This window comes from Sceloporus undulatus, chromosome 4 (genome assembly GCF_019175285.1).
Source record: "Sceloporus undulatus isolate JIND9_A2432 ecotype Alabama chromosome 4, SceUnd_v1.1, whole genome shotgun sequence".
Taxonomy (NCBI): domain Eukaryota; kingdom Metazoa; phylum Chordata; class Lepidosauria; order Squamata; family Phrynosomatidae; genus Sceloporus; species Sceloporus undulatus.
The window spans coordinates 69,206,276-69,228,216 of NC_056525.1; the positions used below are offsets into that span (position 1 = coordinate 69,206,276).

A 21,941-nucleotide genomic window follows, 5' to 3' on the forward strand; every position below is an offset into this window, starting at 1 on the left:
CTATCTATCTATCTATCTATCTATCTATCTATCTATCTATCTATCTATCTATCATAATTTTTAATTCCAAGCCACTATACGTTCCTTTCTTTTTATATTAAACAAACCCCTTTAAGAGAATCCTATTTTGGGAGAAAGGCAGAGTATAAAATCAATCAATAAAAAATTATAGTGCAATAGTCCATCAGTGCATGGCTTGCATTATAAGACTTTATACCTTTATAAATTTAAAAACTATTAAAATCACAGTAGGCTCAGAGTGCTACAGAATCATGGGATCATAGAGTTAGAAGAGACCCCTAGAAGGGCCATCCAGTCCAACCCCATTCTGCCATGCAGGAACTCCCAGTCAAAGCATCCTCAACAAATTATGTAATGGAGGTGTCCATCTGCATTGTAGAAAGATATACTATATATTAATGCTATGGAAAAATCACCACCTTGAGTCTGTATATTGGGAGAAAGGTGGGATATAAGAAAATAACAACAACAACAATATCTGGATATTGTAGTTTTGTGAGACATTTAGCATTCTTTGTCAGGAAATCGCAGGATTTTCCATAGCATTAAAGCAGTGTCGAACTGGATTATTTCTGCAGTGTGCAGCCTTATTAAACTGCAGTTCCCAGCAGTCTGTGTTGCTGCTGGATGATGGGGCCTGCAGTCTAGCATTGCCTGGAGCAGGGCCATAGGAGTCCACAGCCACGATTCATCATCTTAGATTGATTCCATATATTAATTAATTAATCATAAAAACATAGAGTTAGAAGAGACCCCACGAAGGGCCATCCAGTCCAACCCCATTCTGCCATGCAGGAACTCTCCATCAAAGCATCCCCATTGACATGCTGAAAAAAGGGCCAGCTAACTGTATTTTATTCTATTTGTCTTTTAAAAAAGAGAAAAAACAAGGCTGGAAGGAAGCCTCTTGCCTTTTTGCATCACAGACCCACCTCTTTTTTGTTGTTGCAAAAATCCAGAAATGACTGTTTTTGAAAACCTGAGTCCATTCTCAGGAGAAATGTCCAGAGTAGAGCCTGAGTCTCCTTTCTCTGGACTTCCAAAACCCCAAACTGACCCTGAGAGCATCTGGTCTGACCCCCAACTCAAGGAAACTTGGAAATCTTGAAGGTTTAGATCAATGACTGAATTATTGAATTATACAAGGCATAGTGGTCTCAGGGTTTTGCTGAAGCTCAGTATACAGCAGCACAACATTATTTTATAAATATAGTGCATTAAATTACCTTCAGTCTATGTCTATGAGATGCATATGAAACATACATGGATCCCATCTCCCAGTATAATATCCCATTAGACATAATACTGTATATCAATATACCCAAATCTGAAAAACTCCAAAATCCAAAATACATCTAATCCTCAACACTTTGGGTAAGGGATATTATTATTATTATTATACTATATTGTACATGGATATAACAGCTAAAAGTTAGAAGTCACCTTTTCCTTCTTTTCTTCAGTTCTCCCTTAGGGAGGAAGGGGGGGGGAGGAGGAGGAGGAGGAAGCAGGACTCTGAAGGAAACGAAAGCGAATCATAGGGACTCCCTCTCTCTCTCTCTCTCTCTGTCTGTCTGTCTGTCTCTCTCCCCCTCCCTCTCTTCCTCCTCCCTCCTCCCTCCCCCCTCCATTAAAGCCACGGAGAGGGAAAAGAGGAACTTTTGTTTTGTCTTTCCTCTGTTCCCTCGCCGTGGTTTTAATGGAGGGGAGGGGGGAGGAAGGAGCTTGAATGCCCCCAGGACCTGATGGGGGGGTTCCGACCCCCCAAGCCCCCCCCCGGCTACGTCCTTGCAGATATAGTGGAACAAGTTCTCCCATCACCAATGTTGAAGTCACATTCAACTGTCGGACTGGTAAGCTTTTGTATATGGAGGAGGAGTAGGGTGTCATCTTTCTATTTATTTCAGAAAGCAATAATGTCTTGACTAGGCCCCATCGCAGTATGCTTTGAGACAATTAACTTTCGAATCAGCTTATTTCCTTGAAAAATGTAACTTCAAAAAGGTGCTCCTTTGTGGCAAGCGGAGGTCTTCCTTGAAACTGTTCCAGAGTCAAGAGCTGAGAGGAAGAAGTCTCATTAACTGGAAAATCCTTGAGGGAGTAATAAGCACAGCCTCAGTCATCATTTAAGTTGTTTGGTCTCTCACTACAAAGGGAAAGCAGCGTAGGTTGAGATCCCAATGAGCCCAGAGTGTGCCTGACAAATCTTCCAATCTAGGCTTCTTTCTCTTCTCAGCACAGAAGGCTCTGGATGAAAGCCAATGGCTTCCTTGCTGGGTGATGGTGTTTCTGCTGGGTTGAAGGGGAGATAGATGCGGTGTTACAAGTGCTCTGCCTTCCAAGTTGCACTTTCTTTACAGCTGTAAACCAGACACCCAACTCTGATTGATTTTCTTCTAATGCAAGCAAATATTAAAACCAAGGGGAGGGGACAATTTCAGTGCCAGTTTTGTGCATCAATCTTAGCAAGCCTTTAAATAGGATTAAAGCATTTCTGCAATGACTCTCAGGTTTCCCTACTGAATCTTTTTCAAGGAATATTAATCCCCTACCCAGCCCCCAGCTCCCCATTTTACTGGATGACATGTGCTGCCAAGACAGAAAATGCAGCATAACATTTCTTCCTTAATGCTTTATTACCCTTCTGATTCAGTCCCATAGAACTGTACAAAGTGAGAGCAGGGGTGTCTGGTGGTGGTGGTGGTGGTGGTGGTGGGGTAACAGTGAGGTGAAACTATGCATATTACATTTGTAGGTAGGAATGATTCTTGTTGTACAGTTAGAATCATAGAATGATAGAGTTGGAAGAGACCTCAAGGGCCATCCAGTCCAACCCCCCTGCCATGTTAACATATTTTTAAAAACAACATTACAGTGCTGTTTAAAAGAATTGGCAGCTTTGAAGATTTCTGGGACTCTGAATGTATGCAGTGATGAATCATGGTACTCTTAAGCCCTGTTTAGGCATTTGTCTAATGTGATTACAGAGTCTCCATGACTGAGATCCCTGATAAGGTTGTGTTCTCAATCACAGGAGCTCTGTAACTGTGCTTGTCAAACATGGTTACATAGCACTGAGCAGACCTTTGCAGTGATAAGTGCCCAGTATTCTGTTAGTCAGAGACGTAAGTTGTTTTGCACATGCAAAGTGGTGCTATTGAACACTGTGAAACAGCTATAACCAGCTGGGAGGGATGGAAGCAGAGGTCTGCATGCAGAATGTATATTGAAGTACAACGGATGGAATGTATGCTAGAACTACAAATGACTAGGTTAGTCTCAATTTCCCAAAGAACTTTCACTGTAGCGGCTCTGAAATTGTGGAGCCACCACATCCCTTACTGTGGTGTCACACAGGGAAGTAAGATCTTTGGCTGTCTGAATGTATTAGACTACAGATCCCACTATCTCTAGCCATTTACCATGTTAAGCTAAGTCCAAAATATCTGGAGAGTCAGATATTCATTATCCTTGGTGTAATAGATGCCTTTTTTTGACTTTGACAAGGCAGATTTAGGTTCTCAGAGACTTCCTCTCTTATAGCTGAATCCACCTTACATGGTTGTTGTGAAGATAAAATTGAGAGTGGAGTGCAGTGCCATGAATTTCTTGTATAGTTTCTCTGAAAGTTTCTTGGATGAAAGGATAATATAATAAATGAACCTATGCTCAGTTGCTTTAAAACCAAGGTGACAATATTGGATTTTGATTTAATTCCTTAGAAACCTAAAACGTATTTTCAGAGAAATATACACATGAGCATCTTGTAAACAGAACTCTGAATGGAACATAGGGAGTAGACAGTCCTTGTTTTCATGGAATTAGGAAGGTAAGGTGTGAGAAAATAATGGCTTTTATTTAGTTATACCTCAACATCAAGCCAGATCACAATACTTTCAAAGAGCTGTTTCTGCTTCTGTCACTGTGAATTTTTAAAATAAAAATAAATTTAACATTCTAATCATTGTGGTTGTATATTAAAAAAAAATACTAATAACATTGGAATATATGCCACGTAGATGGCTGCAAAATCTGGCTCTTATATCACAGCTTTGTTGGATGCCATTTGAGGGAGCATAGCTGCTCTCAGTTCTTTACAGATGAGGAGCACTCTCATTATTTGTCTTCTTCTATGTGTTTTTGAATTCACAGCTGTTTGATGGATGGCCTCTTCCCCCTGGTAAGTGGGAAATAAATTACATTTACATTTTTTTTCTTATGTGGCTATTACGGGATCAGATGAAATGAGAACTCAGCCTAGAATTGTTCAGCCTAACTGTGGTTTTGAAAGATGAAAGAAAGGTGGAAGTAATATTTGAAATTATTTGAAAACTTGTTGAAAAGAGTCTTTCCTGAATGTTGTCCAGGCTGACAGAAATCTTTGCAGTTCGGGCCTTCTTGTTGTTGTTTTTGTTGTGTCTTTAAGTCATTTCTGACTTATGGTGACCCTAACGCGAACTTAACATGGGGTTTTCTTGGCATGTTTCTTGAGAGAGGCTTTGCCATTGCCATCCTCTGAGGCTGAGAGCATGTGATTTACCCAAGGTCACCCAGTGGGTTTACACACTGAGCCAGGATTCGAACCCTGGTCTCCAAAGTCATAATCCAATGCTCAAACCACTATGCCATGCTGGCTCTCACAGTTTGGGACTTATTCTATGCAAAATTCACACACTTTTTTGTGCAGAGGCTGAAATCCTGCATCAAGAGACAGATGTGTTTCATATAGCTATGTCTCCATTGCTACATCTTCCCCTAAACCTCACCTTGTAAGCTGTGCCCCAGAGCAAATATCCATGCCTGCTGTTGGAGAGTGAGACAGTCAGTGGCAATGACCCAAAAGGTGTAATTAAGGCAGACTTATGACATTGTAACTTATGAAAAGTGTGCTTAGCAGAATTGTCTGTGAAAAAAAGCGCATTAATACTATTTCCTGCATTAAAATGCTGGATGGAATCCTGTGGGCAGTTACAAATGTGTAACTTAGACTCATGCACTCATAACTATTTTATATTTGTGATTGCTATCTAGTACCTACTTTAGGGGCTATGTAAGGACAGTGAAAGCCCTCCACTCTCTACTTACTAGGCAGCAACTAGGGCTATTCCCCTGTTTTTCAGAAAGCAGCTGGCTGATGGTCCCACACCCTCACATGAGTGATCTCTGGTGCAAGGGGGAACATCAGTTGGTTGCTTCCTGATCAATAGGGGAACAGACCCCCATTGACTGCTGTGGGAATGGGGGTAGGGTGGGGATTGGGACAGGATTTACTGTGTAGTACTGAAACTTCTGTGTTTACACATTTGTAACTCCCCAACAGGATTCCTGCCATTGTTTTCCACACAAAAATACCATATATGAATTTTTGTCCTGAATAGTCTTTGAAACTTATGCAGATTTTAAAGATTTTCGCACAGCAGAAAGAAAATGACTAACATTAGTTGTTGCTCCCTTTGCGAAGCAAATCAGCAAAGAATTGCAAGCCTAATTTGAAAGTCTATCTATTTCCAACCTGGCCTAAAGGTAAAGATCCCTAGGAAGAGAGAGAGCAGGAACCTTGAGGTTGCCCATCAACAGTCAGCATCTGGGCAGCAGACTGTGCTGGCACTTGGCTCCCTTGATCACAGTCTTCTCTGCTCTGGAAAGGTGCATTTCTGTGTAAATTATAGTCATTAGTACTAAATCTGCATCCATACATATAAATGAGTTCAGTACATTTTATTTATGCAAATCACTGGCCATTTATTTATTTATTCATCTAAATACTGCATTGTCTCTTTTTGGGAGGAAAGTCATTTGGCCAGCCTGTTCTCAGTCAAACGTAGATTCTTTCCTCCACCCTAACAACCACATACAACATATTAGATTAACTACATATAACTGCTGTCTTGTCACATTTCAACTAAATACAAATTAATTTTAACTGGGTAGCTAGCTCTCAGGACCTAGTGTGGTATAGTGATTTGAGTGTTGGAGTAGGATGAGGGTTCAAATCTCTACTGAGCCATGGAAAACCCAGTGAATGACCTTGGGAAAATCCCACTCATTTAGCCTCATAGGAAGGCAATGGCAAACCCCCTCTGCACAAATCTTGACAAGAAAATCCCATGATGCGTTCCCCTTAAGTCAGAAACAAATAACAAAGATAGATCTTCCCATATTAACACTATAGTTATTTCCTGGTAGAAAATTGTTTAATAAATTATATAGATAGCTCCTTTTATTCAAGACAGAACATTGATCTGTCTAACTTGTGAATGAAAACACATTTCAAAGGATTTAGCCAGGAAACTTTCCTAGCCTTTTCTCAAGATGCTGGGGACAGGGGACTGAACCTGGGTTTTGCTGTACCACCAAGCTATGATCTACCTCAATTACTTGTAGTTGTTTTTCACATCTTTTTGCAGCTTCCCTAGAAAGAAATCCATTACCATTCTCTTGGTACAGCATCCAAGGGGTCTGTAGAAGCCTATAAAATTCTGTTTTCCACTTACACTTCTGACTTAGGAAAATTGCAGTGCTATTACCTCATGTTCCCATCTGAAATGGGCACTTCTGTGCCATTTCCTCACTCCCTGCTGGACTAAATTACCATACTCAATTGCAGCTATGAGAGTTCTCATAGCCAAGTGGAGACTAGGAACCACTTCAGTTGTGGGAAACTTGTGTACAGCTTCCAACATGGTGGGTGATATGTTTGATTGTTTTTATTGGATAAGCAGAGCAGAGCAAAATTGATTGTGGCTTCCCAGCACCAGGATTATCATCCAATAAATTACCCATATTGGTTTCCTGCAAATGCCTACATGGAATTGGCATTCATGTGTGAATTCTGCAAGGTTATGAAGGGTTCCACAGTATGTCTTCTAGAATGACAAAACATAAAGAACTGAATGGCCCTGTTGAGGCTATTCTCATATATGTTAAGTGCCTATACATCAGTGATTGCTGTAGTGGAGTCCATCCATAGAAGTTTGTTGTTGCTGTTAACTGCCTCAAGTCATATTGACCCCATGAATGAGACACCTCCAAGCCCCACTGTCCTTAATGTCATGGCCAGCCAAGATCAGCTCTCGGAGGATGAGGAGGAGGATGAGCCTCCTCCAGAGCAAGGGCTGATTGAGGCAACGCCAGGTGCTGTTCCTGCCCTGCCAGGTCCCAGCTGTGATCCTCCAGTCCCAGAGGAGGAGGTTCAACCAGGTCCTAGTGCCACAGAGAGCTTTTTCACAATATTCCATGTGTAGTCACACCACAGACTTGTGTTAGGAAATATACAACTGATTGTTTTATGTTTACTCCCCTTAATTCCTTTCCAAATGATGCCCCACAGTGGAATGTGCCTTCTTCACAGCCACTCCACACCAGAATTGATATTCCATTGAGCTGTCCATCACAATTGCTTTCCTGGTTTCCCAATGTCACCTCAAAGCCCATCAGCATTTTTGTCCCAATGGACATCACTTTATACTTTCCACTTGCTTATAGTAAACCATATTTCCCATTGGACCTACCAAAGTACAGAAGAACTCAATAGCACTGATGTCTAATTAGATATATATTGGATTGCATGGTAAGTCTAGCAACAATTGGAATGCAGGTAAGTTACAAACTGCAGGTGAATTTGTGGCATTCTTTTGAAAAGGAGTGTTCTTCACAAGACACAACACATCTGGTAACATAAAAATTGAAGCAAACCAATGCAGTGGTAGTTTTGCCTCTGATGAGCCACTTGCATGTGGAACCACGAGTTTTAATATAAATGATAGTGACCAGAATAGCTAGAGTGAATAATGAAGCAATTAAAAAAACCAGCAAGGCAAAGCCCCTTGGAAATGTGGAAAGAGAATTAAAAGAATCTTTCCCCTCAGTTAGTGACAGAGAACAGAAGACTATCACACAAGGTACTTTGTTTATGACAAAAGCGGAGGCATTCAATAGACTCTCAAGTTAACCCAGAAGAAGCAGACAATTACGCACCTGGTATTACATAGTTCTGAGCAACATTGCATGAAACATGAAAGCAAATGGTCTTGGAAGGACATTTTCAGCTGTGCTGTCATGTTGGGGAAACAGCCTTTTTCTTTTTTTAGAGTACAAGGTTAAGGGAAAGCAGAGGGAAAGGCAGGGGTGTAGCTATGGGAGCTATGCCTACCCCCCCCCCCCCCCCACAATAAAAATCCTGCTCCCTCAGTGAATGCTCCTTCAGTCCCCAATTTCTAGCATTTCAGTCAGGCATTAAAACTTCAGTTGGGCATTTAGAGATACAGTTCTCACATCCAAAGCAAAGGGGCAGACAGAATTAAAAATAGACTATAAACACAGCCAATGGAAGAGTTATAGGTGTGAAAGATTTTGAGTGTTTAATTTCTCTGCAATGCTAGGAGTTTGGCATCTGAACAGAAATTTCATAAGAATGGAATCCTCCACCCACCACAGCTCCACACCTGTAAGCTGGTGACAGGATGTTCTGAGGGTGTTAGCATCTGTAAACAGGGCATTTAAACAGGGCTACCATAGCACCTCTTAACCCTCTCTTCTCCAGTGAGCTGGGGATGTTTAGCCTGGAGATGAGAAGGTTAAGAGGTGATATGACAGCCTTGTTTAAAGATTTGAAGGGATGACATATTGAGGAAGGAACAAGCTTGTTTTCTGCTGCTCCAGAAAATAGGACCCAGAACAATGGATGCAAGCTACAGGAAAAGAGATTCCACCTCAACATTAGGAGGAACTTCCTGACATTAAGACCTGTTTGACAGTGGAACACACTCCCTCAGAGAATGGTGGAGTCTCCCTACTTGGAGATCTTTAAGCAGAGGCTGGATGGTCATCTGTCAGGTATGCTTTGATTGAGAGTTCTAGGATTCTGTGATTAAATACAATTGTGAGTCTGAGAAATGTAAGAAGTTCATTTGAGGCGCTTGTGTTCTTGAACAGTGTGATGAGAGGGTCAACCAAAGTTGCCACCCTTTAACTGAGTGCTTTAAAGGAAAACAATGTGTGATTATTTCTTCCAAGCAAGAGACCAGAAGTGCCTGCATGGGCAGGGGCATTAAACATGAATACTGCCCCTGCTCAGCAAATGGTAGATGGGGCAGGAATAGTGGTACATGGAGTCAGAGCTAATAATTTATTTAAATTTATGACTTATTTTATTCTTTTATATCCCGGCTTTTGACTAATACTGGAACTCAAGTCAGCTTATAGAATATTAGCACCAATACAAAGGTAAAACTTACAAAGGCATTGTATCTGTGTGTGTTTGTGTGTGTGATTTTATAACACAATTAAACAATCTGTAAATCCATTAAAATTTATTGAAAGATAAATTATTAAAACAAAACAGTACATCAAGAAAAACTAATTTCATTTGCTGGTGGAAGAATAGCAGCAAGACAAGAATAGCAAGCTCCAAAGACAGGAGGAGTTTCAAAGGTTGGGATCAACATCTAAGAAGACTTTCCTCCTTGTTCTCGCCAAACAAGCCTGGAAGGTGTGGTACTGAGAAAAATACCTCCCTGTCCCTGATGATCTTAGAAGGCAAGTAGGCTCATATAGGAAGAAAGAGAATGCAAAAAGATTTTGTAACACCTTTGAGACACTCTGTGTGAAAAAAAATGTAGCATAAGCTATCGCAGACTTGGTCTACTTTCTCAGATTCTTACAAGATCCCTTTGCATACTGATATTCTTGACTAATATAGCTATGTCTCTAAATTCTCTGAATCCTCCATAAATAGTAAGCATTTACTTAAAATGCTTCTATTTCCTATGTTGTTATTGTTATTGTTACTGTTGTGTGTCTTCAAGTCATTTTTGATTTATGGTCACCCTATCATGATGATTTGTTGGCAAAATTTTAAAGAGAGTGTTTGCCATTGCCTTCCTCTGCAGCTAAGAGAGTGTAACTTGCCCAAGGTCACTCAGTAGGTTTCCATGCCTGAGCAGGTATTTGAACCTTGGTCTCCAGAGTCATAGTCCAACGCTCAAACCGCTATATCAGCTTCTATAACTCATAGCAATGAGAGACAAAAGAAAGTGACATCTTCATAAAACTTACATCAATTCTATAAGACAACCACCTGTTATTTCTTGGCCCTTCATGGTACACTTGGCCCTGTGTTGAGGCTCAAGGGAATACCTGGCCTCAGATGATGTAGTGTGAAATAGTACTTTTTGGCTTACAACAGGCCCACAACACATGGACCAAATAAGGTGCCTTGAGGGAGTGTGATGTTCAATTATGCATGCCTGCAAAGTGTCCAGAAGCTGCTCCAAGCCTGCCTAAGGTAGCCCAAAGCCATCCTGAAAATGAGTGGCAAAAGGTCCCTCCTGCTGGTGGCCCATTTGGGATCGCGGTAGTAGCCGACTTCGGGACTACAGCATCCATTTGCCATAGTCCTGGAACAATCAGAGCCAGGGCAGCCTCTGACCACTCCTTTTGCTTGGTCTACTTCACTCCACAGTTAAAAAATCCTTCCTTTTCCACACACTGATTGAATGTGAAACCATGGCAAAGAGCCTGCCCAGTTTTTCTGTTTTGACCCCCCCCCAAACAAAATCCCTCCCAGTCTAGGAAAGCATCTCAAAAACACCCAAAACCCCTGTACAATGCTCTGAACAGCTATCTTTCCCAAATAATCTGAAAGGTGATTGGATGCTTCATCCTTTCTGGTTGCCCCAAATGGCAACTGTGAGATTATGCTGCAACCTTTCAGAGGAGCTGAAAATTGGATGGTACAGCCTTCTAGGCTGCAGTGCATGCCCCCTTCTGATTTACCAATAAAATACCAGCTGAATATGAGATGCAGGCTGACAGGATGAACTCCAACAAAACTTGCCCTCCATTGAAATTCTTGGCAGGACTAATGGATCTATAGGATTCTTCTACAGAAAAATTCATTCCTCTACATATTGTTGTCAAGCTTATTTTGAAAACTTCCACCTCAAAGTTGCTTCCTTGTTCTCCTCTAGACTCAGTTAGTACAAACCTTAGGAGAGAGAGAAAGGGAGAGAACCTAGCTGAATCATTTTCCATTCAGGTAACACTCAACATCTGTTTGGGGCAAATTCCAGTTTTCACCTCTCACATTCTATTTTGGGAAGGAAGAAGAGTATCACTTTGTGAAGAAATTCCTAAGAGGTAATTTACTAACTAACCCTATAACAGTATGTGTGTGACTCCATTGATCTTATGCATTAGTTCTATACTCCTGTGCAAATTTACCTGGGAGTATATCTGGGGAAATGTGTTGGTTTACATACCTGTCTCATCTGGATTTATTTTCAGGATTATTCACGATTGTTTGGGATGAGTGGGAAATTGTTTCTTGTAATAACATGAGGCATTTAGAATCCTTAGATGGATTATCTACATTTTATCTCTACGGTCTTGTGGTTTTGATGATGCCTTGACAAGAATTTTGGAGACCATTGCTTACATGTACTGTAGATGCACACCCACTTTAAGAAACTAGAAGACTGGCTTGTTCCAGGAAACCTTGGAAGACTGATTTGTTATAAAAAAATTCCTCAAACATTTAATGTCTGTGTATTCATGTTTGTTTGTTGCCCTAGAGCTAACTCCAACTCATGGCGACTGTGGATGATACATCTCCAAGACTACCTATCCTCCACTGTTCTGCTTAGATTTTGCAAATTCATACCCATGACCTCCCTGATCAAGTCTGTCCATCTGGTGTGCAGTTTTCCTATCTTTCTACTCTCTCTACCTTCCCTAGCATCATTGTCTTTTAAAATTAATTGTGCTGTTTCATGATGTGGCCAAAGTACTACAGCCTCACTCTAACCACCTAAGCTTCTAAGGAGATTTCAGACTTGATCTGTTCTAGGACCCATTTGTTTGTTCTTTTGCCTATCCATGGGATCCCCAGCACTCTTTTCTATCACCACATCTCAAATGAGTTGATTTTCTTTTTATCAATTTTCTTCATTGTCCAGCTCTCACATCTGTACATGGTGATGGGGAATACAATGGCTTGGATGTAGTGCTCAGTTGTATATCTTTATTCTTTAGGATCTTATCTAGTTCCTTCATAGCTGCCTTTCCTATTCTTAATTTTCTTCTGATTTCTTGGCTGCAGTCACAATGTTGATGAATCTTTGATCCTAGGTATGGGAACTCTTTAACTATTTCACTTTCCTCATTGCTTAGATCAAATTTGTATAGATCCTCTGGTCATCATTGTTTTCTTTATGTTCAGCAGCAAGCCTGCCTTTGCACTTTTGCCACTGAGCTATCTTAGTAATTGTTCCAAATCTGTGAGGTTTTCCACTAATAATATTGTGTTGTTCACGTATCTAAGATTGTTGATTTTTGTTCTTCCTACCTTCATGTGTCCATTCATGACTGCACATGTAACCAGTGGTCTCCAAAATTCTTGTCAAGAGAAACAAATACATCTGGTAAAGAGAAATCTGTAACCATAAAGTTCTAACACTCAGGCTTTACTTGCACAGTGCTTTTTCAGCTACCCAGATTTGTAGTCTCTAGCTGAGAAGAAAATGGACATCCTTTAGCTTGCATCTCTGCCTGCCTGCAGGAGAAGCTGTCAGAAAATTGTTTTCATTCGCTTGCTAGAGCTATATAGAAGAGAGAGAGATAGAAAGAAAAAGAGAAAAAGAAAGGTAGTGGCTGGATAGACACATGCTGTTTACTCCCAATTACACTTTGGCTGGTGTTTGCATTCCTCATATTTGTGAACAGGCTTTCTAAAAGTGGCTCCCTAAAAGGAAGACTGATATGATCAGCTTCAAGGTGGTCTTACTGTTTTCACACCATTACCAGTGGGGTAGTGGATCTAGATCTCTTAGGATCAAAACCTAGGACATTTTAATTGTAGGCACTATGACACCATCTGCTTGACCCCTTACCCCAGATTCCCTCTGGTTTAACTACAATGCCAGTACTACAGTAGCTGGTGGAGAAATATATTGTCACAACAAGAATGTATTGTTATGATCTACTCTGGTGTGGTTTGGTTTTGAGTGGCAAAAGCCATTTGCTTTATAAAGGGGTTGATTTTAGTAGAAATCTGCTGCAAAACATAGTAGTTGTTTTGCTTTTGCAGCCCTTCTCTGACTTCTATATTGCTTAAAACTGCAAAAACCCTTCCCCCAAAATGGCCAAAAATGGAATCTGAAATGATGTGTGACATGCTTCTAGTCATGTCAGGTGTGCCAGTCAGGCAAGTGCAGGAGTGAAAAATGGTTCCACCACCTCTGTAGGTGCCCATCCCCGGCCTAAATTATATGAAGCAAACACATAGTGAGTGGCAGTTTGTGGCTCCTATGTCAGTGGGGTGGTGTATCTTCTCCAGGTTTTAGTATGAACTTTAAAGGAGCTGTCCAAGGTGCTGAACCATATCTTCCAAATTAATTCAAATTTCTTTAAAATTAAGACTAATTCTAGCCTGGAGTTTGGGTTCAGATTTTAATGCAGCTATCCAAACTGCTGAATTAATTTCCCAGGCTCCATTCCCTTTTTCAGAACAAACTGGTTTTTGATTCAAATCAACGAAGCAGTTCAGTGTCGAATAGGTGTTCACACTATTCGTGCAGTGATCGAACCTTACCCATTTTAATTTAATCTATTTCATGTTCCCATTCATCAATGGATCGATTCAACATGGAGTTGTGCCACAGGGCTGACTGTGCCACAAGGAACTGATTCAGATCCACAGCTCTTTCACACTAGCACTGAACTGTTTCAGTGCAAAAGATGCAAATAATTCAGCTGGTCTAGAAGAAGCACTTTAAATGGGTTTAGCACTGGGGGCCCCTTCACAAACCACACCAGGGAATCAGCGCATGCACAAACAAGGACCATGTAAACTGGTTCAGATCCGCTTGCAAACCAGTTTATTATGCAGTGGCAATGAAGCCCCAGGTTAGGGTCAGTGCTCTGGATAGCTCCTAAACAGATCTGTAACTAAATACAGTGAACCCTCCACATTTGCTGGTGTTTGATGGGAGTCCTACTATGCCCCTAACATAGAAAAAAAACACAAATTAAAGAATACTAATTTTTAACCTGAGAGAACACCTCTGTATGAATAAATCCTCTAGCACAACTCTATGGTCAACATCCACCAGATGTTGACCATAGAGTCATGCTGGCAGACTTACAGATGCCAAGAGAAGTGTTTTCTCTAGGAATCTCTAGGTCCACCAGGGTGACTCTATGGTCAACTTCTGGCAGAATTGTGCTGGAGGACCTAGAGGGAACATATTAATTAAATCTGTGAACAATCAAATCAGGAACAATCAAAATGGCAAATGTAGAGGGCCTACATTAATACTAACTTTTATTTAACATGTCAGTTCCTTTGGTCTAGTTTTCATTCTTATTAAACTGAGAGTCTTTTTAATGCAGTAGAGACAGAGAACATCCCCATGGAACCTCAATTTCTTATATGATCTAACAAATGATGTTTCCATATCCATCTGTTCACATCTGCATAAGACCAGTTTGTCACTACTCCCCCCACGAAGTTTTTGAGAAGAGATTGGGTAAATCAAATTCATGTGTTTATACTTATATGTACAGTGGTCCCTTGGTATCTGTCAGGGTGTGGATCCAGGACACCCCCACTCCTGATGGATACCAAAATCTGTGGATGCTCAAGTGCCATTTTATACAATCGTGCAGTAAAATGGTGTCCCTTATATAAAATGTCAAAATCCCAAGATTTACTTTTTGGATTAAAAAAAAAATATTTTCAAGCCATGGATAGTTGAATCTGTGGATGCAGAATCTGTGAATATGGAGGACTGACTGTAAGTACTGATTGCAAGTGAAATGAACAGATGAATTTATTTGGTTCAAAACAGCATACGTCTCCAGTTTTAAGCAACCCATGCTTAAGTTACATGCAACTTAGTTCTATCCCCATTCTAGAATTTTTGTCTTTGTGCAGAGATTTCTCAAAACATAACAGTGTAGCTTGAAGGCTCAAAATGAACAGAACGCAACAAAGGATAATTTGACTGTTCAGTTGTGTTATTCTTTGTTTCATTTAATGATTTTAGCTATAATGTTACTGTGACAAAACTCCTGCTCAAGATCTTGCTAGTTAGGGGGACAAATGACATTGTTGCTAACAAGACTTTAAAAGGAACAGCCATTCTGGTTTATTGCAAGCTTCTTGGTAAAAATCCAATAGTATTTGCCTGTTTAATGAATTCCTAAAGAGTGATTTGATTCTTATTCCAGTTTTATGTATCTACATGAAATGGATGGGGTGGCAACTTAGAAAATATTCATTTGGAGAAGAGCTGTTGCAGGTTTTTATCTTAAACTACTACATGTAGCACTAGCTTGTCATGTATAACATTGTGGCTTTTTGTCATTAGACATCCTTTTTATTTTCACTTATGAATAAATATGCTTAGCTTTGCTATTGTTTTTGTTATGTGTCTTCAAGTCAACTCTGACATATGCTTATTTAGGGTTTTCTTGGCAAGATTTATTCAGAGAGGTCTTCTCATTGCCTTTCTCTTAGAGTGCATCTGCTAGAAAGAATGCAGTTTGACATCACTTTAAGTGCTGTAACTTCATAGTATGGAATTCTGGGATTTGTAGTTTTACAAGATCTTTTTCCTTTTCTGCAAAGATTACTGGTGCCTCACAAAACTACAAGTTCCAGGATTATGTAGGATGGAGCCACAACAGTTAAAGTGTGTCAGACTTCATTCTTTCTACACTGTAGACACAATTTGCCACAATCGCCTAGTAGATTTCCATGGCCATGCGTGGGGTCAGACCCTGGTTTCTCGGAGTCTTAGTCCAACACTCAAGCCATTACACTACAATATTCTCTAGGCTTAACTAATGAGTATCTAATGTCTTATTTTAACATTATATATAATGTTATAATTATTATAACTCCTTATTATTGCATTGTGCTTGTTGAGTGAAAGACCAGAAATCTAGGAAGTCTGTGATCTGATGCATGACACAAAATGGGGAAGTAGGCAGGACTGAAATTCTTCCACAGATGGTCAAGGTTCATCCACTGGTTGGAATTGTCATTCTGGGGCCTTTCTGTTCCTTTCCTGTGGCTTCTCCCCAATTTCTGACTCATTTTCACCTTGTTTCCTCTTTGTGTTTTTCTGCAATCTAGGTTTCTGTCTTAGCAGTGTGATGCAGCTACCTTCTTGGCTTTTCTTGAGCACTGAATATTTTTGTCTTTTTGGCAACATTTGTATGCCTTATCCTGCCAGTAGAGTATTATTTTATTGGCGGGGGGGGGGGGTAGTCACCCAATCCTCATCCTCCTGCAGAAAGTCACCATTTTTCAATGCATGGAGAGACTAGAGGAGGTTTTGTTTTCATCCCAGAGGGGCTTTTATCATTGCTGGAATAGAGACAGTATGGAGGGACAGGAGAGGGTGACATATCAAGAACTCCTAGAGGAAAACAATGCTGAGAGGAAAGTGGCATTTTTGTATCATCAATAGGCCAATGTTATCAGCAGAAGGACAAACGGTTCCCAGTTGGCTGAGATTATTATATTTCTAATTTCTGGCTGTTCTGTTCCTTCATAATTTTTGTGCCTCTTTTTCTTCTCACACTCTTGTGCTGTGGTTTCTGCATTACTTCCCATGCTACCACTCCAGGCATAACAACCTGTATGAAGCCCATTCCCCATGCATTATTCTGACTCCTTCGGGATGAGAGGGGGGCTTATTTTTCTTTTTCTATATGTGTACTTCTCACACAAAAGGGGTCATTCAGGTAATTCATCGCTGTCGCCCACACAAATTCTACTGTCTCTTCACATAATTGTCAAGCAGTAAGTGCAGTTTGTCATTGCAGGGCAGGGCATCCTACTCAATAAGAATATCATTGCAAAATCATAGTTGGAAGCCCATGTATTCTACTGTTTTCAAAAAATGGGGGAAATGATGACTCTGTTCTTACTGATGATAGATCACCATGAACTACTAATATATATATAAAAAATTAGAACAAAGCAAAAGAAGAACACTAAATCAACCATAGTGCCAAAATACAACCTGAAGAATATTCCTGTACAACTTAAAGATAATGTGAGAAAATAGATGTACAACCCTAACTGACCAGGAGCCAGAAGAACTCTAGACTGAAGGCAAATACATTGTCATGGAAGAATGCAAATAAACACTATCTGCTTCCAAAAAGAAAGAGAAGATTCAATGAATGACAGATGAAACTCTTCAAAGATTTAAAAACAGATGAAAAGTAGAAGTAAAAGGTGACCAAAATAGAATAAGAACCTTGACTATAACTGTTCATTGACTTATGCACAAGGATAAGGAAAACTACTATAATAATCAAAAAATTAGAAGATGAGAACAGAAAAGGAGTGAAAAGAGATCTCTTCCACAAGATCTGAGATCCCAATGGGAAAATTAAACCATGAACGTGATGCTCTACAACCATCAGAGGAACACATTACATGGCTAAATACAAATAAAAAGATGATGGAAACAATACACTGAGGAACTATATAACAGAAATATAAGGAGGACAGATTCGTTAGAAGAAGAACCATTTGAAGATGAACCTCCAGTTTTGGAATGTGAAGTGGAAGCTGCACTCAGAGCACTTGGGAAAAATAAATCTCCAGAAACAGATGGCACACCAACAGAGTTGCTTCAAGCTACAGAGACAGAATCTACTCTAGTTCTAACTAAAATCTGTCAACAAATATGGAAAACAAAGCAATGGTTCACAGATTGGAAACACTCAATTTACATTCCAGTCCTCAAGAAAGGAGAAACCAGGGATTGCAGTAATCACAGGACTATTGCATTTCCCATGAAAGCAAAGTTATGCTCAACATTCTACAGTGAAGACTTTTGCCATATATGGAAAGTGAATGCCAGATGTTCAATCTGGGTTCAGGAAAGGAGGAGGCTCTAGGAATCATATTGCAAACATATCTTAGATAATGGGGTGCACCAAAGAATTTCAAAAGAAAACCAGCCCATGTTTTGATAGAACATAGCAAAGCCTTTGATTGTGTAGACTGTGAAAAACTATGGATCACTCTTAAAGAAATGGGTATGCTACATTTGATTGTCCTGGTGCATAAACTGTACTCAGGACAAGAGGCTACTGTCTGGACAGCATACAGAGAAATGGAATTGTTTCCAATTGGCAAGGAGATGAGGAAAGGCTATTATTTTATCAGTGTTATCTGTTTAACTTGGACACTGAATGTGTCACATGTAAAGCAGGATAAGACTCGGAAGAAGGGGGTGAGAAAATTGGAGGAAGGAACATTAACAGTTTAAGATATACAAATAATACCATAATACTGATAGAAAATAGCAAAGATTTAGAATGGTTACTGAAGAAAGTCAAGGAAGAAAGTGTAAGGATGAGTTTACAGTGGAACTTAAGAAAACAAAAATAATGACCACAAATGATTTACATAACTTTAAAGTTGATGATGAAGACATTGAAATAGTTTAAGATTTTCCATACCTTGGCTCAATAATCAATCAGAATGGAGACTGCAGTCAAAAACTATTATTATTTTATTATTATTAACCTTTATTTATGAAGCGCTGTAAATTTACACAGCGCTGTACATGCAATCTTTTTAGTTAGACAGTTCCCTGCCCTCGGGCTTACAATCTAAAAAGACATGACACAGAAGGAGAAGGGAGTGGTGGCGGGAAAGGGTAAGAGGTCCAGCAGTTCCTCTCTACCTCCGAGGCCTGGACCAAGGCAGATGGACTGGAGGGAGGGCTTGGCTTCATAATGGATGGTTAATCATCTTCCAGGGAAAATACATACTCTCAAGTAGGATAATACATATACAGTACATAGCAATGCAGGAAATGGTTTGATAAACAGGCAACAAAAGCACATCAAGTAGTAAGCAACAATTATGCAATGCCTGGGAAGGCTTCTCTGAACAGGATGGTTTTCAACTCCGTTTTGAAGCTGGTTAAAGAAGTGATGGCTCTTGCTTGTGGGGGAAGAAGGTTCCAGGAGTGAGGGGCAGCAAGTGAAAAAGGGGAGAATCCGGGATGGGGCAGAGGAAATCCTGGGCTGGGACAGCAGACCTTGACTACCAGAACGGAGGGCCCTAGTGGGAAGATGAGGAGAAAGAAGGTCTGATAAGTAAGGAGGGGCCAGTCCATGGAGAGCTTTAAATGTCGACAGCAGGAGCTTATACTGAATGCGGAAAGGGAAGGGGAGCCAGTGAAGGGATGCCAACACAGGAGAGATGTGTTCAGAGCGGTGGGTGGAAGTGATAATGCGTGCAGCTGAATGCTGGACAGAGATTAAAGGACGGAGGTGAGAAAGAGGAAGCCCAGCCAGGAGGACATTACAGTAATCAAGTCGTGAGATCACTAGGGCATGGACCAGGATCTTGGCAGTAGAGACAGAGAGATATGGTCGGATTTTGGCAATATTGTACAAAAAGAATCTACAAGCCTTGGCTGTGGTCTGGATCTGAGGGATACACGACAGAGAAGAGTCAAAGATAAAACCAAGACTGCGGGCTTGCTGGACTGGTTGAATAGAAGTGTTGTCCACAGAGACAGAAAAGGAGAGTTGAAGGGTGGGCTTAGGAGGAAAGACAAGAAGCTCTGTTTTGGACATGTTGAGCTTCAAACGCCGATGGAAGTGCAGCTATGAAGGAACTAGACAGGATCCTGAAGTGTAAAGATATATAACTGAATACTAAATTTAGGATAGTCCATTACATCATATTTCCAATATCTATGTTTTATGAAAGCTGAACAATAAAGAAAGCTGATAGCAAGAAAATTGCCTCATTTGAAATGTAGTGCTAGAGAAGAGTTCTGTGGATACCATGGACTGCTAAAAAGATGAATAGAGCAAATCAAGACTGAACTCTCCCTAGAAGCCAAGATTACTAAACTGGAACTGTCATACTTTGGCCATATCATGAAAAGACATCAGGTTGCTTGGATCAGTCCTCTTCTTTCACCTTTCACCTCCAGAACCAGTGACTGATGGATTCCCAGAATTTCTTTGCCCCTTTGGCTTCATTCTGTAGTTGCTGTGTGCCTTCAAGTCATTTCTGACTTATGGTGACCCTAAAGCAAACCTCTCATGGGGTTTTCTTGGCAACATTTGTTCAGAGGAGGTTTGCCATTGCCTTCCCCTAAGGCTGAGATAATGTGACTTGCCCAAGGTCACCCAGTGGGTTTCAATGGCCAAGCTAGGATTTGAACTCTGGTCTCCAAAGTCCTAGTCCAGCACTACCACTGCACTTTGCTGGCTCTTTTCGCTTCATTACATGTCAGAATAACAGGCCAGTGTGTGACTTTCCCTCCTTTCTTGTTAGATATCAGTTCTGCAGTCAAGTGAGTAGATCATCCATCCTCTCAAGATCTCTTCTTAACCTTTTGAATGTTTAGAATGAATTAACAGTGGATGAGTCACTCAGTAATTAGTAACTTCTTGTTCATGCCTTCAGTCTTTTTTATGTTTGTCCATAATTGGGGACCATAATGTCCTTTGCCGCCTGCAATCCCATCAGCACATCTTGGATATATCCACTCTGTACAATTATAAAGTTTCGATACTACTTTAGCTAGCATGTGTCCATCCTATGGAGGCATGGGTTTTGCAGTTTTGTGTGGTACTTAGAATTGCCTCTCAAACAACTCAGATAGTAGTTCAGGGGAACGTACTAGATAATTCTAAGCACTTCACTAAGCTACAAATCTTAGGATCCCATGGGATGGAGCCATGGTGGTAAAAGTGATATCAAAAATTTATAATTGTGTAGTGTAGTGTGGATGCACCCTTTATCTACTCACTTGGCAGTAACCATACAGGGGGAAACATGCAAGTCTTATTTCTGCCCCCCTAGTTACTGTTGGACTGACTCTGAACAGTTTTCCTCCCTGCTCAAATGCAGCCTCCTGAACTGCTGCAATCCCTGAAGTTTAGATTCTTTCTTCTAAAGCCATAAAATATTGTTTCCTGGAATGAGTGTAGCAAAGATTTGAAACAAGCTCCCTCTGCACTCAGTCTGTATATCTCCTTACATTTAATTGGTGCTCTTGCATGCTTTGAAGATAAGCTATTGAAAGAAACATTCACAGGAGCCCTGGCTCTGAAGCTGGAATGCTATTAAGCTCTTTCTAATCCCTCATTATCTCTTCTATTCATTGCTGACACTCTCTGCCATTAGGGCCCAATCCAAAATTCATCCAATTTGGCAAAAGATTCCACCGATTTATGGTAACATCTTTCTCACAGCCTTTTTGGACTTCATTCAGCACTGTAAGTGCTGGATAGTTCACAGAAAATGGATATTCTTGTAAGGATTTTGGATTGACCAAACAAGCAAGCTGTAGGGACTGGTCTTGGAGGAATGGAAGCTATTACATTTCAAAATACACTGAATGGAGCTGCCAGGATCCCTGGGACTAATTCCTAATATAATAAAATTTTATGTTAGACAGAAAAATAATAAAACACAAAAACATTGACTACATACATTCTAGCATAGGCAAAAGTTTCACCAAAGTTTAAAGGCTCTGTTGTTATATAGTGCACAGTCTTTGCATCTGTTTCTGACATCCACAAGGATGAATCAGGACATTTTTAAAAACTGGTGAATATGCATTCAAACTGATCTAACTTTTATGCATCTTCACTAAGTTCTGCCCAACCAGTTGTGATTTCATCTTCAGTCAGAGGTGAAGGGGGTCACTTGTGTCAGCACAGAAGCAAAATCTATAGGGAGCAGGAATGAATTCTCCTGTCTGGGATATACAACATCTGCCCTTCTGTGCTATTTACAAATGTTTTCCAATTTACAAATGAAATTGTCATAACATTTTTTCTTGCATTAGTTAGATTCCAGTACATTTTCACATGGATTTAAGAGCAGACTCAGTAATGTAAGACAAATTAAA

General features: G+C 40.3%; 1 protein-coding gene across 1 annotated transcript in view; it reads left to right on the plus strand.

Moving 5' to 3' along the window:
* The window catches only part of CPNE5 (copine 5), a 199,411-nt gene that overhangs the window by 21,670 nt on the left and 155,800 nt on the right, over window positions 1-21,941 (plus strand). The window lies entirely within an intron of this gene.